General features: G+C 41.2%; 1 protein-coding gene across 14 annotated transcripts in view; it reads left to right on the top strand.

Annotated features, from left to right (window-relative positions):
- The window catches only part of RIMBP2 (RIMS binding protein 2), a 573,825-nt gene that overhangs the window by 214,105 nt on the left and 336,108 nt on the right, over nucleotides 1-23,612 (top strand). The window lies entirely within an intron of this gene.

Below are 23,612 nucleotides of genomic sequence, written 5' to 3'. Positions count from 1 at the left end.
CGCTGGATGACTCCCAGTCAGGGCTTATACAACACACCGAGATGCTGGAGACAATCACCCTCTCCTATCGAGATCATATAAACCACACTGTCCTGCAGATTGAGGACCAGGAGAACCGTAGCAGATGGAAGAACATTAGGCTTTGGGGCCTACCCAAGACATTTGGCGCAGAGGCCATCCCACAGGATGCTATCAGAGGAAGAAAGAGCCCAACAGGTTATAATTGAGTGCATACATAGAGCCCTTGGGCCCAAGCCGATACCAGACAACCCCCCTAGAGACATTATCTGTGGACTTCTCAGCTATTTGGATATGGCTGCTATATTGCGAGCCGCCGAGAAGCTAAAGAAATCTCCTATGAGGCGGTGCACATACTAATATTCCAAGATCTAGCAGCCAGCACCCTGGCAAAAAGACGCATCCTGGAGCCCTTCACAGAAGCTCTCAGAGCGCAACACATCCCTATATGCTGGATCTACCCATTTGAACTTGCTTTTATGAAGGGAGGCCGCCAGATCATCATACGTTCTCCTGAGGACCTTGAACATGCTTGGGAAAAGCTAGAAATTCCTCCTATGAGCATTCCATCCTGCCTTCCCATATCCTCTCCAACTGATTTCTCGAAGCTACCTCAGTCACAGGTCTGGTCAGTGGTTGGAAAGAACAAGCTGCCCAGAAGACAGTCTACAGCTACAGCCTATGTTCCAACCTGAGAGCCTGATTCGCTATTTGTTTCTTTTCTCTCTATTTTTCGCTCTTCCTCTTCCTCATTTACATTGTAGACACTCTGGAACACCAGATATGCTGCTGATCTCCTTTTTCTATTAGGAACCTAAGTTCTAGGACTGACCATTGATGACCTGCACGCTTGAATAACTTACCATCAGAATCTTTCTGATAAGTACCTGTTATTTCACATGTAGAGGTGGAGGTGCACAACAGTCGCCTTATGAGGCACGCACCTCCCACTCCACAAGAGGACCCCCCTAGGGCTCCATGGGCCGCTACTGGTGGCCTGTGTGTCCCGGAGGCGCTCCTCTTCCTCACATCCATGTTTTTTACACACTCACTAAGTTCCTTTATGTTCTTTTGGTTTACTTTGCATTGTACTTTTGTTAAATGCTTCAGGTGTCTAGTGAGAGGGCTACGCCAGCACCCTACCTTACTCCATTTAATATGGCAACTATGAATATTGTGTCCTTTAATGCTAGGGGCTTAAACACACCGCAAAAGCAAAACCAGATGTTTAGACTCCTGTGGGAAGAGGACAGATTTCCTATTACTCCAAGAGACACATTTTCGCCATAGACACATTCCCGCGATGCCTACCAGAACGTACTCTTAATGGTACCATAGTACACACTCCTCAGCATCTAGAGGTGTGTCCATTGCGGTTCATTGCTCCACACCTTTTAAAATGTCATCCCTCATCACAGACCCTGAGGGCAGATACCTAATTGTGATAGGCACTCTGGGTGGCCAAACAATAACTATAGCTAATGTTTACACCCCTAACATCCGCCAGATTTCATGGCTCGTGAAGACCCTTAGCCTCATTAGAACTTATTCAGTTAGCACACTATTACTTGAAGGAGATTTCAATGTAGCTTTAGATCCCTACTTGGACTTGAGCTCCACTTCTCAATCGACCTCTAGGACACTTCTTATCCGATTAAAAATGCTGCTCTCAGATACGGCTCTGTTAGACGCATAGCGCACAGTTTATATAGATGACAAAGACTTTACATTCTATTCCAATACACATGGCACCTATCACCGCCTAGACTATATGTTTGTTCCTGTACATTCTCTCCCTAACATTGTCTCTACCCAAATAGCTTAGATAACTATTTCTGACCATGCCCACGTTTCTGTAAAACTGCATCTTCCCGACCTGCCTCCTAGAGCTTGGACGTGGAAACTTAATACTACAATCTTAGATACTCATCCAACATACAATCCCTAACCCAAAACTAGAATTTTACTTCCGGACTAATGAAGATCAAGCCATTTCCCACCCTATTTTGTGGGAAGCCCACAAGGCCTTCATCATGGGAGAATTAATTGCATTGGGCAGTCAGCTTAAAAAACAGAGAGAGAAAGAGCTGACATCCCTACTTAGCCAAATTACCCATCTGAAGAACACTCACAAAATCTCTGACTCAGCCCTTCACTATGAGAAATTTGTTTTTCTTAGACGCCAGTTCAAATACTTATTGAATATAAAGTCTGCAAAGACCCTCCAATCCCTATGTTATAAGTATTAAGCTCATGGGGACAAGGGAACTAGGGTAATGTCCTCTTTGTTGAAAAAACAGAGAACCAGAACCTTTCTCTCCTCTATAAAAACCACTCGAGGCTCAAGAGTTACTTCCACCCCCTTGATAGCACAACAGTTGCATCAATTCTACACATAACTTTATAACCTACATCCACTTACTAGGGATGGCTCAGACACCTCTGACCACTCTCCCATAGATGACCTGATTACTTCCTTCCTACACAACATACAGTCATGTCCATAAATATTGGGACATCGACACAATTCTAACATTTTTGGCTCTATACACCACCACAATGGATTTGAAATGAAACAAACAAGATGTGCTTTAACTGCAGGCTATCAGCTTTAATTTGAGGGTATTTACATCCAAATCAGGTGAACGGTGTAGGAATTACAACAGTTTGCATGTGTGCCTCCCACTTGTTAAGGGACCAAAAGTAATGGGACAATTGGCTTCTCAGCTGTTCCATGGCCACGTGTGTGTTATTCCCTCATTATCCCAATTACAATGAGCAGATAAAAGGTCCAGAGTTCATTTCAAGTGTGTTATTTGCATTTGGAATCTGTTGCTGTCAACTCTCAAGATGAGATCCAAAGAGCTGTCACTATCAGTGAAGCAAGCCATCATTAGGCTGAAAAAACAAAACAAACCCATCAGAGAGATAGCAAAAACATTAGGCGTGGCCAAAACAACTGTTTGGAACATTCTTAAAAAGAAGGAACGCACCGGTGAGCTCAGCAACACCAAAAGACCCGGAAGACCACGGAAAACAACTGTGGTGGATGACCGAAGAATTCTTTCCCTGGTGAAGAAAACACCCTTCACAACAGTTGGCCAGATCAAGAACACTCTCCAGGAGGTAGGTGTATGTGTGTCAAAGTCAACAATTAAGAGAAGACTTCACCAGAGTGAATACAGAGGGTTCACCACAATATGTAAACAATTGGTGAGACTCAAAAACAGGAAGGCCAGATTAGAGTTTGCCAAACGACATCTAAAAAAGCCTTCACAGTTCTGGAACAACATCCTATGGACAGATGAGACCAAGATCAACTTGTACGAGTGTGATGGGAAGAGAAGAGTATGGAGAAGGAAAGGAACTGCTCATGATCCTAAGAATACCACCTCATCAGTAAAGCATGGTGGTGGTATTGTCATGGCGCAGGCATGTATGGCTGCCAGTAGAACTGGTTCTCTTGTATTTATTGATGATGTGACTGCTGACAAAAGCAGCAGGAGGAATTCTGAACTGTTTCTGGCAATATTGTCTGCTCATATTCAGCCAAATGCTTCAGAACTCACGGCGCTTCACAGTGCAGATGGACAATGACTCAAAACATACTGCAAAAGCAACCAAAGAGTTTTTTAAGGGAAAGAAGTGGAATGTTATGCAATGGCCAAGTCAATCACCTGACCTGAATCAGATTGAGCATGCATTTCATTTTCTGAAGACAAAACTGAAGGGAAAATGCCCCAAGAACAAGCAGAAACTGAAGACAGTTGCAGTAGAGGCCTGGCAGAGCATCACCAGGGATGAAACCCAGGGTCTGGTGATGTCTATGCGTTTCAGACTTCAGGCTATAATTGACTGCAAAGGACTAAGTATTAAAAAGTAAAAGGTTGAGTTATGATTATTATTCTGTCCCATTACTTTTGGTCCCTTAACAAGTGGGAGGCACATAAGCAAACTGTTGTAATTCCTACACCGTTCACCTGATTTGGATGTAAATACCCTCAAATTAAAGCTGACAGTCTGCAGTTAAAGCACATCTTGTTGGTTTCATTTCAAATCTATTGTGGTGTTGTATAGAGCCAAAAATGTTAGAATTGTGTCCATGTAGCAATATTTATGGACCTGACTGTAGATATCCCCACATTGTCGAAAGAGGACCGGACCCAAATGGTCGTCCCCATATCCAAGACAACCGAATCTAAAAACAGATTTGAAACACATTAAGAAGGCCAAATCAATGCATAAAACTCTTTGTCATGTTCCTCAAACCATTTCTGAACAATGTTTGTGGGGTTCATTATCCTGCTGAAATATAGCTAGATTCAAAGTAGCATTCACATGAATGCTAGGACCCAAGGTTTCCTAGTAGAACATTGCTCAGAGCATCACATGCCTCCACCAGTATGCCTTCTTCCTATAGTGCTTTCTGGTGCCATCTCTTCTGTAGGTAAGCAATGCACATGCACCCAACTTCCTCCTTCTGTCATTGCTCCATGGTCCACTGCTCACACTCATAGACGGTGGACAGGGGTGAGCATGTCACTCAGACAGGGTGAAATCTGTGATGAAATTGACATGCTGCAGATTTCAAATCTAGGAAAACAACAAAAAATGTCCAGCACTGAGATGAATAAAAGTCTTCAATCTTTATTCCATAAATTTAAAAGAATACAATTCTTCACATGGACAGCGGTAATGCTACCAACGCGTTTCGATCTATCAGATCTTAATCATGGTAGGGGTCAAATGCAAGTATAGTACTCTTATATACCTGTAATGAAAATGGCTCCACCAACCAGGTTGGAACTGCCATTACCTCACAGGTGGTTGTGATATCAGCCATTCCTTGCATTTAACCCCTGCTGTTCACAATTACACATACCGTAAAAACAATGTCATATAAAATAAAATATATGTGCAACAAAACATCTGACACCCAGTTAAGCTTTCATGAAGCAAATCCAAACATCCACAACTCAGTATAAAAAGAAAATTGCCCTTTATAAACGGGAATATTGCATGAGCATATATAAACAATCATTGCTTTGGGAAATGACATTATTTCTCTGACTCGGGCAGGATCCACGGAGGCACATAAGCATATCAGGGCCACTATATTGAATTACATGACATTTACAGCAATTCATCTATACCCCATACATTTTTCACAAGATGAACAATGGCGAATGACCTCAGGGTGTTTTAAATATTATATTTTATTTTTGTAGGCCAATCAGTTAGTAGTGATACATTATTTCATGCTTCATATTTAGACCATTAGGGGCTATTGAGTTGCATTGAAATATCCAATATGCCTCCCTATTATGCAGTAGATCTTTGACATTGTTACCCCCCCCCCCCCCCCCCCAACATATATATATATATTTTCCATACCAATCACTTGCAGCCCCATTAGTGAACCTTTATGTGCCTGTAAAAAATGTTTGGATACAGTTGATATGTTCCTATTTGTTTTTGGATTAGTGATGTCATTAAGATGTTCTAAAATGCAGGTTTTTAGTTTTCGTGATGTGCAACCTATATATATATTTTTTTTACAAAGAGAACACAGGATCATGTAAATGACAAATGTAGTATTGCAATTGATATAATTCCTAATAGTGAAAGATGCAGTGTCATCTGCGTTTGAAAACTGTTTACTTAATACTACATGTCCGCATGTACGGCAAGGATGTGAACCACATCTATAAAAGCAGGTACTTTGTAGCCAAGTAGCCTTGTGTGTTTTTATGGACTGGAATAAACTTATCACCCAGTTTAGGGTACTTTCACACTAGCGGCAGGGGACTCCGGCAGGCTGTTCAGGCGGGTGAACACCCTGTCGGATCCGTCCTGCCGCCCCCATTATAGTCAATGGGGACAGAGCGGCAGTCCGGGGGCACACGTGAGCTAGCGGCAGGACGGATCCGCCTGAACAGCCTGCCGGAGTTCCCTGCCGCTAGTGTGAAAGTACCCTAAACTGGGTGATAAGATTTGTCCTATCGATGGGGGTCTCCTATAAATAACATCACATCCCTGTTTTATCAGTCCCTTTACCGTAGCATCATCTTCCAAGATGGGCAAGTATTTATGAACAATATCTTTAATCTGATTGAACTGATTGCTATATTGGAGAATAAGCAACGGTTTACTTTTAAATCTTGTTGTTTGCAACTCTGCTTTTTTATTGATTTTCATTAACAAGGTTGATACATTTTTTTTTGGAGACTAACTGTCTGGCATGGCGTAGGGACCAATTTGTATAACCGCGCATTTTTAGCCGTTGGGTCAGTATTACTGCCTCCTTCTCATATTGGGTAGGATCAGAGCAGTTGCGCTTAACGCGCATTAATTCGCCTATGGGGATTGCTTTAATGGTGTGTTTTGGGTGTGAACTGGCAGCATGTAAGATTGTGTTACCTGCTGTTGCTTTTCTGGGAGTGGAAGTGACTATTAGTTTCTCCTCCATTCCACACAGTGTTAAATCCAGAAAGGAAACAGTATGTGGATCTTGATTGCAAGTGAACCTCAGATTATAGTCATTTCTGTTTAAATGATTCACAAAATCTGATATGGCAGACACATCGCCCCGCCATATAAACAGAAGGTCATCAATGTATCTGCCATACCAGAAAAGGTTATCAGAAAAAACGGATTTTCATTGCCATAAATGGCTTGATTCTCCCAATGATTATAATCTGAGGTTCACTTACCATCAAGCTCCACAGACTGTTTTCTTTCTGGATTTAACACTGTGTGGAATGGAGGAGGAACTAATAGTCACTTCCACTCATAGAAAAGCAACAGCGGGTAACACAATCTTACATGCTGCCAGTGTGGTAATTGCAATTCCAACCTGGTTGGTGGAGCCATTTTCATTCCAGTACTATACTTGCATTTGACCCATACCATGATTAACATCTGAGAGATCGAAACGCGTTGGTGGCGTTACCGCTGTCCATGTGAAGAATTGTATTCTTTTAAATTTATGGAATAAAGATTGAAGAGTGCTGGACATTTTTCATTGTTTTCCTGGATTATACTACGGTCTGGACCGGGTCCTTGCATGAGAGGTAATATTGGGGAGTGCTGGCTTACTTTTTTGATCTTCACTGTGAGATTTTAAATCTGCACCACAGGTCAATTTACGATACATTTTTTTTACAGCGGGTGCATGAGAGTTCTCAAAATCTCATCAATTTTCTGGTGTTGCATAATTCTGCAGGTTTGCCACAAAAAATCCACAATGCTTGCGGATCTACCATGTGTGAATATAACCTTAATGAACAGAAAATAGAACAGTAGCAACCAGTGTCAGGTAGCTGCCGCACAGGCAGTGGGATGCATAAAAATAGGCATAGATGTACATGATGCAGCACTGCTGATACTACTAACAATGCTTCCTTTATGTATGGGAGGCATGATGCCTCCACACTCACAAAACAGAGGTGCCATGGACAAAGCCTGGATCCTCGCTTCATATGTCTAAATTACAATACAGGATCTTAGGGAATTGATTATATTGTAGTTGCTGAGACAGTAAAGTGGTTCCAAAGGTTAAGAACATTTTGTGAGAGCTGCTGATAGATAGGGCTCTTCTTGCACTGTATTCACACAGACTGCAGAAGCAGAATACAGAACTTGGAGACTTTGAGAATTAGCAATTCAAAGCCAAACGAATTGACTCTGATCCAAATTTCAGGAAAAATTCAATTCACCATGATGACAATTTCCTCGTGCTTCGTGGTAACAAATCTATTTTCCCTGAAATGGCGGCAAAAAAAACCCTCATACATTTGCTCGTAGAGAGGCCGCCACAGCAATCTTGATTGAAGAAATCACTTCAAGCAAATGGATAAGGTATGTTTTTTTTTTTTAAAACCCCTGAAAGGCCTCCATTTTAACATCAGATGCCACGATCAGCAATGAACACGGCATCTTAGGGGTTCAATAATGGGGGCAGCGCAATCTCTGTTCCCTGTCATTGTGCCCACTACTTACAAAGAAATGCGCCTCATGACAAAGTAATTCGTAACAAATCAAATTTCTTTGTGAAATTTGGCGAAGCAGTGGAATCAAATTTTTAATAACATTGCTCATCACTAGTGGGAATGACTTTGGTCTTAGCACTTATTCATTTACCTCTTCAGGAGAATCGTGTGGATGCCTCCATTCCTTTCCCGCTTCGTAAGATGCATCTCTCCCATACATATAGAACCTTCCTCATTTCACATTTATTAAAACCATTTCAAAACAATGCTTTCTATGATTTCGTGCTTGGTGTGATACTTATGTGGTTCTCCATTGCGTTAGGTATGCATTGATATGTGACATTTTGTGGGCTTCTTTTGTGTCTTCCCTGTTTTATGTATCTGTTGTTGTCGTTATTGTCTGACATACGGTAGAAGTGATCTCCTCAAACCACCACAGTACTGCTTTACAGCAAATACCATGGCAGAAACCACCATGTTTTTTGCAGTCTAGGCTTGAATTTAATTGTGAGACACAGATCTACATGAAATGCATTTTATTACACTACATAAAAGCTCCAAAATCTTGAGGGATACGGCAAACAACGGTTTGAAAGAACTAGCATATTTTTTAAAACTGTGATTTTGTAACTTTGCATCCTATTATGAATGTGCGTGGCTGCTGAGATATTCTACTGCAGCGGCAAAATAGCATCATGCATGATACATATGAAGGTTATGGGAGAAGAAAGGTCCCAACAGTATGATCCTCTGGTAACTGGATATGAAGTGGATTGATCTAGACCTGGGAACTGCTTTAATAGAGAAGACAATGCCTCAGGTTGGGAAACCTTCGTGGACAGGCTGCTAGAAGCGACCATCTGTTTGTTTCACCACAGATGGTTGAAGTAAATTAAAAAAGTATTGATTTACTATTTATTCTGACTTGGCCTGGGCCACCCATCGTGATCATAGTCTTTAAGATCAGTGCTCATGGTTTGACAACTAAATATTAATAGATGGGCCTCAATGCAAAATCTGTAGCAGGGATCAACCTACAGTGTGCCATTTACTGTACAATATCAGTACCTTTCTGTCAGAGGAGCCTTTGGGCTCCCTTGGGCACCTGGGCTGTGGTGTTATTTCTACCTGGGCACCCCCTATCACATTGCCTCTTTATGTGTTCTATATAAGGCGAATTCCAGCACAAACCAATGTAAATTGTTGCCAAAATCTTCAACCACTGTTGGGTCGTGTGTTGGGTCAAGAAGACTGGGCATGTTGAATTTCAAAATGACTGTTCCCTTGTTCTCAAGGTCAATAATTCGCTCCCAAAGGTTTCTTTCAGCATGGCTTGCTCCCCTCTCTCGATTCAGAGCACTTGTGGGCTCAGCTGAACCGAGTGAGCTGGTGTACAAGAAGGTTGGGAGGAACCGCCAAACGAGCAATCAGACGTCAGCTATCTAATATATATGACCAGCTTTAGAATAATGTTCCTGTTCTGAAGAAGAGGTTAAAGAGAACCTGTCACCATGAAATGCCTTGCAATCCACAGCCAGCATGTATTGGAACAGGGGGAGCTGAGCAGATTGATATATAAAGGAGTTTTGTGGGAAAAGATTCAATAAAACTTGTATACAATTAAATCTCAGCTTTTTCTGAGCTCAGTTTTACACTGGACCATCTTATCAGTGACCGACAACATTCATTGTGTAAGTGTGTATACATAGATAGCTGTCAGTCACTGCTAAGACTTGCCCCATGTACAACTATGCTCAGAAAAAGAAGACACTTAAATTTATAAAATACAAGTTTTGATGAATCTTTTCCCACAAAACTGTATACTAGTCTGCTCAGCTCCTCCTGCTCTATAACATGCTGCTGCAGATGACAAGGTTACCTTTAAGTGTGGATTTTTTTCTGCTGGATATGGCATTCCAGAGTTGGTGGCTGTTCAGTAAGTTTCTTCTGGCTTATCTGTCTGCAGATCTTTTTAAATATGGAAATCAGACAGCATTAGTGGCAGCAGTAGAATCAGGTCTTTGCCAATTCTTTCGGTAGGGTGCCTTCTGTTCTACCCGTGATTGTTTTGTAAGAGCAGCACATTATCATGCAGAGATAAAATTATGGGAATTAAAAGAACATTTGTAAAGTTTTGACACTTGAAATAAAGTCTACTTTGATCTTTGCCTAATGCCATAAGTTATGCAAGACGCAAATCAGGCTCTAATTTGGAAGATAAAGGAAAAGCACAAATTAATTATTCTCTTTTTATGGGTTATTTTTGTTTTATTTTACAGATTTTAGTCCCAGAACTAATATGTGTAAATGACTTCTGCAGTTAAAGACAAGGAGATTAAGATCTAGGCGAGAGATTCATTCTCACTAATTGCGCAGTGGGTTGTAACCAGGCTAGGATCACATGTACAATTTACGGCACATGATCCTGGAAGTACAAGGAGCATATAAGGAGTGGGAGCGCAGCTCTGGCCTGGTTAAAAAAAACATTTAAAAAGTAGCGATTAAAAAGTTGTTACTGTAATAAATGTGGGATAAAACATTAAATAAAAAATGATCGGAGAACACCTTTAATCTTAACGCTAGAATTAACAGAGCTATGAGTCCGGTGTATTTATCAGCGACTGACAGGCTGATAGGTGGCGAGAGGTCACGATTAGAGATGAGCGAATTTCATGTTATGAAATTCGTTAACGCTTTGTTTAGTGGTAAAATCAGAATTGCGTTATGGATTCCGTTACCACGGACCATAATGCAATTCTATGACTGAATGCGTAACGGAATGAATAATGGAATGCCTTTAAAAGAATTCCGTCATAATAGAAGTCTATGGCCTGCATAATGGATCCATCCTGTTTCCGTTATGCAGGAGAGGACTGGGTTTTGCAGCCCATAGACTTCTATTATGATGTAATAAACGGAATGCCTCTAAAGGCATTCCGTTATGCATTCTGTCATAGAATTGCGTTATGGTCCGTGGTTACGTAAACCATAACACAATTCTGCTTTTACCCCCAAACGAAGCGTGAACGAATTTCAAAATATGAAATTCGCTCATCTCTAGTCAGGATAACTATATGTAGAGTATATTAATCCAGGATTTATATTGGCCAGGCAGAAGGCAGAACACCTTTTGTGCCATCTTGCTTGTTAGTTGCATGTATATACGGTGATATGCTGCCCTTACATAGGGGTATTTTAGCGTCACAATATCGATAGCCTGTCCTTAGGATAGATCATCAGAATTAGTGTTGATCACGAATATTCGAATTTTGAATTTTTATCGCGAATATAGGTACTTCGAAAATTCTCGAAAATTTCGAATATAGTTATATATATTCGTAATTTCGAATATTAAATTTTTAAAAAAAATTATTTTTTTTTTTTTTTTTTTTATCAGTACACATGATCCCTCACTGCTTCTAGCTTGTGGGCCAATAAGAAGGCTGCAATATACTTGACTTTAGGAGTAGTAGTGTTTGCGAATTTTGCTCTATATTCGTTTTTTTTGAATATTCGCTATATTGCTATATATTCTTGTTTTAGAATATTACGAATATTCGAAAAAACTAAGTTATAGCAATATAGAGAATATTCGAAAAAAATCGAATAGAGCAATTTAGCTAATATAGTGCTATAATTTTTGTCTAATAGTTGTAAATTGAAAAATTCGCAATAAAAAATTTGAATATGAAAATTCGAATTCCGAAAATTCTCATATTACACAATCATTATCTTTCCGATTTTTTGAGTAAAAAAAATAGTGAATTTTCGAATTTGCGAATTTTCGACGAATATTCTACTAAATATTCGCGAAATATCGCGAATTCGAATATGACCCCTGCCGCTCATCACTAATCAGAATTAGACCAGTCAGGGTGCCGCAGCGTCATGCCATCTGCTATGTAGACGGTGTGTGCAGGTATACACTGAGGAGGCTGCAGTGCTCGCACAAGTGCTGCGGCCCTTTCAAACAACAGATCCCCGGGGGTCTGAAAGTAGGACCCCCACCAATCTAATATTAAAGACCTATTGGCTTATCCTGAGGATAAGCAATCAATATTCTAAGGCCATAATACCCATTTAAAGGAGGTGTCTGGCAGATAAAAAGGCTCCGAATGGGATAAAAAAAGTTAACAAAACAATACTTTAAGGCGATTTTTGAGAAGGAAGCGTTTACATGCAACGATCTCCTCCACAGTATGAGAATGAGTGATGGCTATTGTGATCCCTCGTCCCCATACAGCTGCATTGTTACTGGGCAGCAGATCGCGGTTTAGACAGCACGATTTGCTGCCCAGAAACGATGATTGGTGGTGCCTGCATGAATAACAGGATCACCCAATGAATGATCGTTTTGCTCGTTCATTGGGTGATTGGTGGCACATTCATATGGCCAGATTATCGGAAATGAGCATTCGCAGAAATGGTCGTTCCCAATAATCTGGACAATTATTGGTTCATCTAAATCGCTTCTGTTCTGACACTTCCATGGCCCCCTGCTGGTCTCTGCTTCCTGGTCGCCCCTCAACACACAGCAAAAACTGCCCAGCCAATCACTGGTCACAGTGGTAATCAGCCTCAGCTAGTGATTGGCAGAGTGGTCTTCTCCTGTGTGTAGAGAGACCGTCAGGGGATGTGAAAGTGTTGGAATTAGAGCGGTGGGAGATCAGCAGGGTGAGTATTGCTTCTTTGATTTTTAACCCATTATGAGCCTTTTGTAAAAGAAAAATGCACCTGACAGACAACCGTTTTAAGTTGACAGATCCATTTTAAGTGTTGGTTCCTTGTGCTTGGTGCCTGTGCATTACAGTGATATTGGTAGTTTATGGTAAACTTTAATTAAGATAATTATTTGTTACCACCCTCCATCTGTTACTCTCTGCGGGAGGCCAGTATCACCCAGAAATGTATTTTCTGTCTCATTGACACTGATTTCGAAAATTGGTAAGCATAATCAAAATAGGAACATGCCTGAGGATAGTGTAATAATGCACAATTCATATACATGGGTTATTAATCAAATTGATAATGGCTGGAATTTTGAATCTGCCCACCTCTAGTGATATTCTTCAATTGTTTTTTAGTTATGTAAGTTCTGTAAGGAGCCAATATACTCATATTTACAAATTACATACAGTATATTGTCAGGTTTGAGCATTTCTGTAGTGAAAATGTGAATTACATAAGTCCTGTCAAGCAGTAGTATAACTCCGGTTTCTGAGGTCATTCCTTGTTCATACTGAATATTACAGTCGAAGCAGAAAGCCTGGCAGCTACAAAGCACTTGTAGATCTAATCAAATGATATTAGACATTAATGAGCTAACAGTAGAAAACAGGCAGCATCATGATGTCCTGCTATTATCTCTGTCCAGTGGCTTCCTATAATTAGGGTACATGATTGTGGACTGTCTAAAAGGTCAGCCTATACCAATTTCTGTCACCCATTGTGCCTGACAAACGATGACCTGTGGCAGATAAGTGCCAAATTGTTGACCTGCTGTGGTGAATTGTTTTGATTATTGTCGGGTACTGTAGTTGAAATCTGCAGATCTGCATCCCATCATCACGGCAAAAACAGAATTACTCCATAAAAAGTAAACTTTTATTGTTGTTATAAAGCTCCCAAAATGAAAACGACCACAGTAAAACACCCTACAGTATCCCTACTCTCCCTGCCTAGGAGCAGAACTGCTGCCCTAACAAAGGCGATCCCACTGTCTTCTCTGTTCTCCCTGTATTACCCTGATCTTACTGGGTTATCCAGGAAGAAGACATAGGGTCGCCTACAGGTTCAGGGAGTGGTAGAAAAAAATCACCACTCTTTCCCCAGCTCTTCTATTTTCCAGACCACTCCTTTCTCAACTATGTTATGTCCCAGACCACTCCTTCCCCAGCTTGACTATGTTCCAGACCACTCCTTCCCCAGCTTGACTATGTTCCAGACTATTCCTTCCCTAGCTTGACTATGTTACAGACTACTCCTTCCTCAACTTGACTATGTTCCAGACTACACTTTCCTCAGCTCTGCTGTGTTCCAGACCCCTCCTTCCCCAGAGCTACAGTGTTCCAGACCTCTCCCTCCTCAGCACTGCTATGTCCCAGACCACTTCTTCCCCAGCTCTGTATGTTCCAGACTACTCCTTCCTCAACTCTGTTATGTCCCAGATCACTCCTTCATCAGCTCTACTATGTCCCAGACCACTCCTTTCCTAGCTCTGCTATGTTTCAGACAACTCCTTTCCCAGCTCTAGTATGTTTCAGACCACTCATTCCTCAGCTCTGCTATGTTTCAAACCCCTACTTCCCTAGTGATGCAGTGTTCTAGACCCCTCCTACCTTAGTGCTGCAGTGTTCTGGACCACTCCTTCCAAAACTCTGCTATTTTCTTCCTCCCCAGCTCTGTATGTTCCAGACTACTCCTTCCTCAGCTCTGCTATGTCCCTTACCACTCCTTCCCCAGTTTGACTATGTTCTAGACTACTCACTCCCCAGCACTGCTATGTTACAGACCACTACTTCCTCAGCACTGCTATGTTCAAGACTACTCCTTCCCAAACGCTGCTATGTCCCAGACCACTTCTTCCCCAGCTCTGTATGCTCCAGACTACTCCCTTCCCAGCTTGACTATGTTTCAGACAACTCCTTCTCCAGCTCTGCTATTTTTCAGACAACTCCTTCCTCAGCTCTGCTATGTTTCAGGCCACTCCCTCCTTAGCACTGCTTTGTGTCAAACCACTCCTTTTCCATTTATTTTCAGTCAAAAATTTGCTTTAACTAGATTTAGCTTGTAGTGGGATCATTTTTTTATACATCTCTGCTTCTTGTTTCTTAATATTACTAGATGATAGAGCTGATGTCCCCGCTATGATTTATCACCAGACGTATTGATAACTGGGTGTAAACGACTCATTGTCCTTCCTCGGGCCCATTTATAGTAGTATGGCAGCATAGGTTATGTAATGTTGGCAGGCATTTGGCAGTTCCTCTTGGTGACACCTATTTCTATGTAGTAAGAGAGATACCACCGCACACTCAGCGTTATCATGCAAATAAAATTATTTTATTCTGACATATCCTCCAATGGGTACAAAAGTAATAACAGAAGAATGCCTATATTGTGACTCCGAGTCTGACGTTTCAGTCGCTTCAGACCTTGGTCACATAAGTCACTAATGAAAAAAACATGAATACATTAGTCAGAGCCGGGTAAAGGGTTATGTTCTCTAAAGATATAGTCATAGGGCTTGTTATAGATGAGACCTATTTGTTAAAAAGATAGATATTAGAAGATATGGGTCAAAGCCTCTATAAATGCGTCAATGAGTGGCTGTAGAGAGGAGGGCTATGAAGTGTAACCAAAGCTGGGAAAGCAGGGATTGTTGGGGTGTTCGGTGTGCACAGATTAGCACTGTAGTATATTGTCATATAGCACAGATTAGCGCAGTAGTACGTTGTCATGTAGTAAATTGTCATGTAGCACAGATTAGTACAGTAGTAAATTGTCATGTAGCGTGGATTAGTACAGAAATATGTTGTCATGTAACACATAATAGTACAGTAACACGAATTAGCATAGAAGTATGCTGTCATGTAGCACAGTAGTATATTTCAATGTAGCACCAATGGCACAGTTGTTATATAACAGATATCATAGTGGTGTGCTATCATGTAGCACAAATGGATAATAGCAATAGCAATGTAGCCGAAAGTAATGCAGATAAATAAATAAAAGCAGTATGTTGCTGGGGGCAACCCCAGTGCCGGCAGAGGAGCTTACCAAGAGTAAAGTGCAGGATATTAGGAGGACCCCCGTGGGACAGCGGGAACGCGCTTCGGGGGGTTGGCTGCGGGCCAGTGTGTGGGAGAGAGCGCCCGAGACAGCGTCTAAGAAGATGCAGTGCGCCTGCGTCACGTGCGAAGTCTCTTGTGAGGCTTTTGGCGTGAAATGGCTAGGCGGGGATTCACTGAAGCTGGCGCGGCCATGCTGCGTGTGGGGCAGGATAAGGGAAAGGAGGAGATAACAGCAGTGTGGAACTAGTGAACGGTGTGTGAATGTAAGAAACAAGGGGGAGGATGTGAACAGAGGGGACATGTTGGTAAATGTGTATAGTGGTGTGTGTGTGTGTGTGGGAAGCAGGGGAAAGGGAAAGTCATGTAGGGGGAAAAAAGGAAAAGAGAAAAAAAGGAATAAGAGGGAAAAGTATTGAAGAAGGTTGGTGTGTGTGGAAAAAATGAGTGAAGGATTAAGTGAGAAAAAGGATTAGGAAGAGGGCGAAAATGTGGAAAAGGAGAAGAGGAGTGAAGAAAAGAAAAATGCTGATAAAATGAATTAAAATAGAAATAAAAATAGTAATAAAAAGAAGGAAAAAATTTAACAAATGAAATAAAGAGAGGAGAGTGTGTTGTGTGGATAGTGTAGTGTGTGGAGACTGGGGGAAGAGAAGAGGAAGAAATCCGGACTGGGGTGCATACTACCTCTAAGGTCCAACGGAGGATCAATAACATAGTAACATAGTAACATAGTAACATAGTACATAAGGCCGAAAAAAGACATTTGTCCATCCAGTTTGGCCTGTTATCCTGCAAGTTGATCCAGAGGAAGGCAAAAAACCCTGTGAGGTAGAAGCCAATTTTCTCCACTTTAGGGGAATAAAAAATTCCTTCCCGACTCCAATCATGCAATCAGAATAACTCCCTGGATCAGCGACCCCTCTCTAGTAGCTATAGCCTGTAATATTATTAAGCTCCAGAAATACATCCAGGCCCCTCTTGAATTCCTTTATTGTACTTACCATCATCACCTCCTCAGGCAGAGAGTTCCATAGTCTCACTGCTCTTACCGTAAAGAATCCTCTTCTATGTTTGTGTACAAACCTTCTTTCCTCCAGACGCAGAGGATGTCCCCTCGTCACAGTCACAGTCCTGGGGATAAATAGCTGATGGGATAGATCTCTGTACTGACCCCTGATATATTTATACATAGTAATTAGATCTCCCCTCAGTCGTCTTTTTTCTAAAGTGAATAACCCTAATTTTGATAATCTTTCAGGGTACTGTAGTTGCCCCATTCCAGTTATTACTTTAGTTGCCCTCCTCTGAACCCTCTCCAGCTCTGCTATGTCTGCCTTGTTTACAGGAGCCCAGAACTGTACACAGTATTCCATGTGTGGTCTGACCAGTGATTTGTAAAGTGGTAGGACTATGTTCATATCACGGGAATCTATGCCCCTTCTGATGCAACCCATTATCTTGTTGGCCTTGGCAGCAGCTGCCTGACACTGGTTTTTGCTGCTTAGTTTGCTGTTTATTAAAATTCCTAGATCCTTTTCCATGTCAGTGTTACCGAGTGTTTTACCATTTAGTATGTACGGGTGACTTGCATTTTTCCTTCCCATGTGCATAACTTTACATTTATCAGTGTTAAACCTCATCTGCCACTTATCTGCCCAAGCCTCCAATCTATCCAGATCCCTCTGTAGTAGTATACTGTCCTCATCAGTGTAAATTACTTTACACAGTTTAATGTCATCTGCGAAAATTGATACTTTACTATGCAAGCCTTCTACAAGATCATTAATAAATATATTGAAGAGAATAGGGCCCAATACTGACCCCTGAGGTACTCCACTAGTGACAGTGACCCAATCTGAGTGTGTACCGTTAATAACCACCCTCTGTTTTCTATCACTCAGCCAGTTACTTACCCAGTTACTTACCCACATACAGATGTTTTCTCCCAGTCCGAGCATTCTCATTTTATATACTAACCTTTTATGTGGTACAGTGTCAAATGCTTTGGAGAAGTCCAGATATACGACATCCATTGATTCGCCGCTGTCAAGTCTAGAACTTACCTCCTCATAGAAACTGATTAAATTAGTCTGACATGACCGATCCCTCACGAAGCCATGCTGATATGGGGTTATTTGCTTATTTCCGTTGAGATGCTCTAATATAGCATCTCTCAGAAAACCTTCAAACAGTTTACCCACAACAGATGTTAAACTTACCGGCCTATAGTTTCCAGGCTCTGTTTTTGGCCCCTTTTTGAATATTGGCACCACATATGCCATGCGCCAATCCTGTGGGACATTCCCTGTCAGTATAGAGTCTGCAAATATCAGAAATAAGGGTCTGGCTATGACATTACTTAATTCCTTTAGGATACGGGGGTGTATGCCATCCGGTCCTGGCGATTTGTCTATTTTGATCTTTTTAAGTCGCTGATGTATTTCTTCCTGGGTCAGACAGGACACTTTTAATGGGGAATTTATTTTTGCATTCTGCATGTCATCTGACAATTTATTTTCCTCAGTGAATACATTGGAGAAAAAAATATTTAACAGCTTTGCTTTCTCCTCGTCGCTCTCTGCGACTCCCCCCTCATTACTCTTTAAAGGGCCAACACCTTCAGATTTATACTTTTTAACATTTATATAATTGAAGAACATTTTAAGGTTAGTTTTACTCTTTGGCAATTAATCTCTCGGTCTCTAGTTTGGCCGCTTTTATTTGTTTTTTACATGTTCTATTTTTTTCCTTATAGTTTTTCAGTGCTTCCGTGCTACCCTCCTGTTTTAGTGTTTTATATGCTTTCTTTTTGTCATTTATTGCTTTCTTTACAGTTCTATTTATCCACATTGGTTTCTTTTTGTTCCTTAACCTTTTATTCCCATACGGTATGTACCTCTCACAATGAGTTTTTAGGATGTTTTTAAAGATATCCCATTTTGTGTCTGTATTTGTGAGGACTTTGTCCCAGTTAGTTTGGCCTATGGCCTCTCTTAGTTGGCTAAATTTAGCTTTTTTGAAGTTTGGTATTTTTGTTCCTCCCTGTAGAAACGCTCTTTTGAATGATAATTGGAAGGTTATTACTTTATGGTCACTATTTCCCAGGTGTCCCCCAACCTGCACGTCTGTTGTTCTGTCAGGTCTATTGGTTAATACTAAGTCCAGTATGGCCGTCCCTCTAGTCGGGTCCTGAACCAGTTGGGAGAGGTAATTGTCTTTGGTTATTGCCACAAACCTATTTCCCTTATGAGATATACAAGTTTCAGTTTCCCAGTCTATATCTGGGTAGTTGAAGTCCCCCATAATAACCACCTCATTATGATTTGCCGCCTCGTCTATATCGTTTAGTAGTAGATTTTCTGTGGACTCTGGTATATTTGGTGGTTTATAGTAAACTCCTATTAGTAATTTATTGTTGTTTTTAGCTCCATGTATCTCTACCCACAGTTCATGTCCCTCACTGATATCTTCTCGGACTGTGGGCTTTAGACAGGACTTTATATAAAGGCAGACCCCTCCCCCTCTCCGGTTTTGACGATCCTTTCTAAACAGACTGTAACCTTGTACAATGGGTCTGGAAAGTAAAACGTAGAACATTAGTCATGGTTAACAATCAAATAGACTCATCATAAGGAACAAGGATTAGATGTATGGATTAAAGTCCCGGTTAAGGCCTTTGGGATGTAGGCTCTGTAGCGTGTAGATCCAATATACTTTGCGTTCTTTTAGTAGACGTACATGGTTTCCACCGCGTCGTGGACGTTGTACCTTTTCAATGACCTGAAACTTAAGTTGGGCAATGCTGTGGGGGGTTTTATTAAAATGGTCAGGGATTGGGAGCCAGTTCTTCTTGCATATAATCGTGGACTTGTGACTCATGATACGATCACGCATGGTTTGCATGGTTTCTCCCACGTAGAGGAGTGCGCAGGGGCATTTAATAAGATAAACCACAAACGCTGAGTCGCATGTAAAAAAAATATTTGATTGGAAATTATCTGCCTGCATGTGGGTGTGTGATATAATCACCCTTGATTATGCTGGAATAGCAACAGCAACAGCAATGCAAGCAAGGAAAAGTGACATGGCGTTGAGTCTTTAGGAAGGTTTGTCTTGGTTGTAGTGTCTGGCTTCCATTGTCGGCTTTAATGAGTTTGTCTTTAAGGTTTGGAGGTCTTTTTAAACACATTAGGGGTGGGGTTTGAAAAGATTATATCATGGGGTAAGTATTTTTAAGAAGGGGCCAGTGTTTACGGATAGTGCGTTGGATTTTAGGCATAAGGTGATGATACGTATGAAGAAAAGGGACCCGTTTAAGTTTTTTTTTCCGTTGGTTTTACGGAAATGGGTGTGTGAGACATTTCATCGTCCAGTAGTTTCTTAGGGTAGCCTCTGATGGTGAATTTATCGGCCATGCTTTGTAGTTGTGTCTGTCGGGTATGTGGGTCAGAGACAATGCATTTGACGCAGTGAAACTGGGATCTTGGAAGGGAGTTTTTAGTAGAAGAAGGGTGACAACTGGAATAATGTAGAAGACCATTGCGGTCAGTTTGTTTTGTGTAAAGGTCGGTGTTGATGTTGCCCAAATCATCCTTTATAATTCTTGTGTCGATAAAGCTAATGGAGTGAGAGTCATGATTTAAGGTGAATTGTAGTTCCGGTCTAGGGTGATTGAGTAGACATGTGAATTCGGATAAGGAGGTTTGGGATCCATTCCATATGCAGAAAATGTCGTCATTGAATCTGAACCAGCATGTAGTATGTTGTTTAAAGAGCTCAAGGGGGTATATGTATGACTCCTCAAAGTGGGCCATGTAGCTATTAGCATAAGGCAGGGCCACGTTTGTGCCTATGGCGGACCCTCATGTCTGTAAGTAGAAGGTGTCAGCATAAAGGAAGAAGTTGTCTCTTAGGACAATGTCAAGTAGTTCAAGGATTAGTTGGATGGTATTGTGATCATGGGTGGATTGTTCTAAGAGGGATTTTGTGGCAAAAATACCTTTATCGTGTTCTATACTGGTGTAAAGGCTATTAACGTCAAAGGTGACCAGGATACTGTCTGGTGTAATGGGTGCAAGGTCTCTAAGTTTTATTAGGAAATCATTTGTGTCCAGGATATACTGTACATAGGATTTGGCTTTCCTGGGTGAGGGGAGTGAGGATCTTCTCTAGAAAAATTTAGATGGGAACTAGAATGGAATCTGCTAAAGCAACTATGGGACGGCCTGGTGGTTTGTATAGAGACTTGTGGATTTTGGGTAGAATGTATATGACAGGAGTTATGGGATAGTGATTAGTAAGAAAATCTGCATTTTTTTTGTCAATTGTGCCACATGTAAGGTGTTTATCGAGTATGGCTTGTATTTTTGAACGGGTAATTGGTGTGGGATCAGATGTCAAGTCAGTGTATGTTTTTGTATCGGAAAGCTGACGTTCTTATTCATCCTTACCGTATAGTCTCTTGTGTTTAGGATAACCTATTTCTATGTATGTATCAATCCTTTTCCTACTAAATGGCCTCACGCCCTCCTGCATCTCTGTGTGTCAGGAGGGAGGAAACGTTGAACATTCTCCTCCTAGAAAATCCCACACGGAATTCATTTCTCTCTTGCCGCTGGCACTGAAAGGTCAGGACCAGCGAGAACATTCATTTTAATCTATGCCTTGAAATGACCAGAACATCTATCTGCTTTGAGCTAGTGACAATAAAGGAGGAAGATGTGAACACAATGGTGTCCATGCAGTGTAAGTTGTGCGGTATGTAGTATTTCTCAGTGGAGGGTAAGTCTGTAACTTTCAGCATGTCATCCAATTGTGATGTTATACTTTTTCCGCTTCCACAAATGAACATTTATTATAGATCATTTCATTCCTGTATTTGCATATTTAATATTGGTTTGGGTTAAATGAATATGGTTATTAAGCATGTATTCTATTTTATTAATGAACGCTCCTCCTGGGTCTGCTATGTGTGCATGTGGCACATCACTTATCACAATGCATAGGATGTACCTAGAGGATGGAAGGAATTATTCTTTGATATTCAGTTGGTTATAGTCATTTTCTGCTTATCTTTCATTATATGTCACTTTAGCCCTTTCTTAGTGGCGCCAGCCCAGTGAAAGGCCTGTCGAGGTTTCCATAATGAAGCGTTTTTACATTTTAATTGAATTTGGTTGCTTTGTTTAATACAAGAGCATGTACTCTTAACTCAATCTCTCAATACCACGAGCGACCTCAAAGCCTTGCCATGCCATTCAGTGAGAGCGCTCGCTCTTCAGATACATCGGGAAACATTTATGTGGCATATTTATCACTTATATGCTGAGGGATATGTATGTAAGTATTTCTGTAGTTGGTTAGTTTAGTTTTTTTTTTTTAATCAATGTTGCAGATAGAATTTTTGAACAAGTACAGTATAAAAATGAATAGCACAAAATAATACACCAAAATAATTTTTTTGTTTCTAAGAAAGCAGTTGGGTGGCACCTTTCGTTAGTTATTCTAGATGTATGTACAGTCTTTAGCCTCATTCAGATGTCTGTGTCCCTTCTTAAAGGGGTTTTTCCACTTCAGCAAATGGCATTTATTATGCAGAGAAAGTTTCCATGGTTACGACCACCCTGCAGTCCAGCAGCATGGCCGTGCTTGTACACTATAGAAAAAAGCACCAGCCTACGTGTGGCTCCCACAGTCCCGGCCACCAGAGAGGCTGGCATTCTTTCTTATAGTGTGCAAGCACGACCACCACTGCTGGATTATAGGGTGGTTGTAACCATGGATAATGTGATAGAGAAATGAATCCAGCCAGCAAAGGAGGCAATTTTGGCAATCACAATACATTAGTAAGTGCCTTGTATGAACTTTCTCTACATGAACAATAGATGCAGACACCACACATGTAGCATTAACATAGAAATTAACTGGTCCGCATTTGATCTGTAAAAAATGCAAACCGAAAATACGTTTGTGTGCATGAGGCCTAAGTGTGTATACATATGTACATAGCTCTCAGTCACTGATAGTTGACCGGGGATGGTGTTAAAGGGTTGTCTCACTTCAGCAAGTAGCATTTATCATGTGGATAAAGTTAATACAAGCCACTTACTAATGTACTGTTATTGTCCATATTGCTTCCTTTGCTGGCTTGGTTCATTTTTCTATCATATTAAACACTGCTTGTTTCCATGGTTACAACCATCCTGTAATCCAGCAGTGGTGGTCGTGATTGCACACTATAAGAAAGAATGCCAGCCTCTCTGGTGGCCGGGACCGTGGGAGCTCACGTAGGCTGGTGCTTTTTTCTATAATGTACCAGCACGGCCATGCTGCTGGACTGCAGGGTGGTCGTTACCATGGAAACTTTCTCTGCATAATAAATGCTATTTGCTGAAGTGGCAAAACCCCTTTTATTCCGTGAGAAGGTAGTCAGTGATGGATCCATGTTGGGACTGTGTATCTGTTTTTTGCCAGTCCGTGTGTCATCCGTGTTTCACTGACACTGAACAGCTGAAAAATAATTTTCAAGGCATCTCTTCCTAATGATCAGTGAAACATGGATGAAACACGGATGTCATGAGCCCTTAATTAGGAAGCTGTTTTTTCAGATGCCTCAGTAGGATGCAGTTGACATGATGCATGTCTTATGAAAGTCAGATTAATGTGGGCAGCCGCCAATGGATTTCTGCCTTAACGGTGCTGATTTCCATAGGGTTTGTCTTACACATTGTCAACACCTTTTTCTGACTGTTTCCCTATTATATCATAAGCCTGTCAGAGACAGCAATTTCAGGATCTCCATCTGCATAAA

This window comes from Bufo bufo, chromosome 2 (genome assembly GCF_905171765.1).
Source record: "Bufo bufo chromosome 2, aBufBuf1.1, whole genome shotgun sequence".
NCBI lineage: Eukaryota > Metazoa > Chordata > Amphibia > Anura > Bufonidae > Bufo > Bufo bufo.
This window is presented reverse-complemented; position numbering and strand designations above follow the sequence as displayed.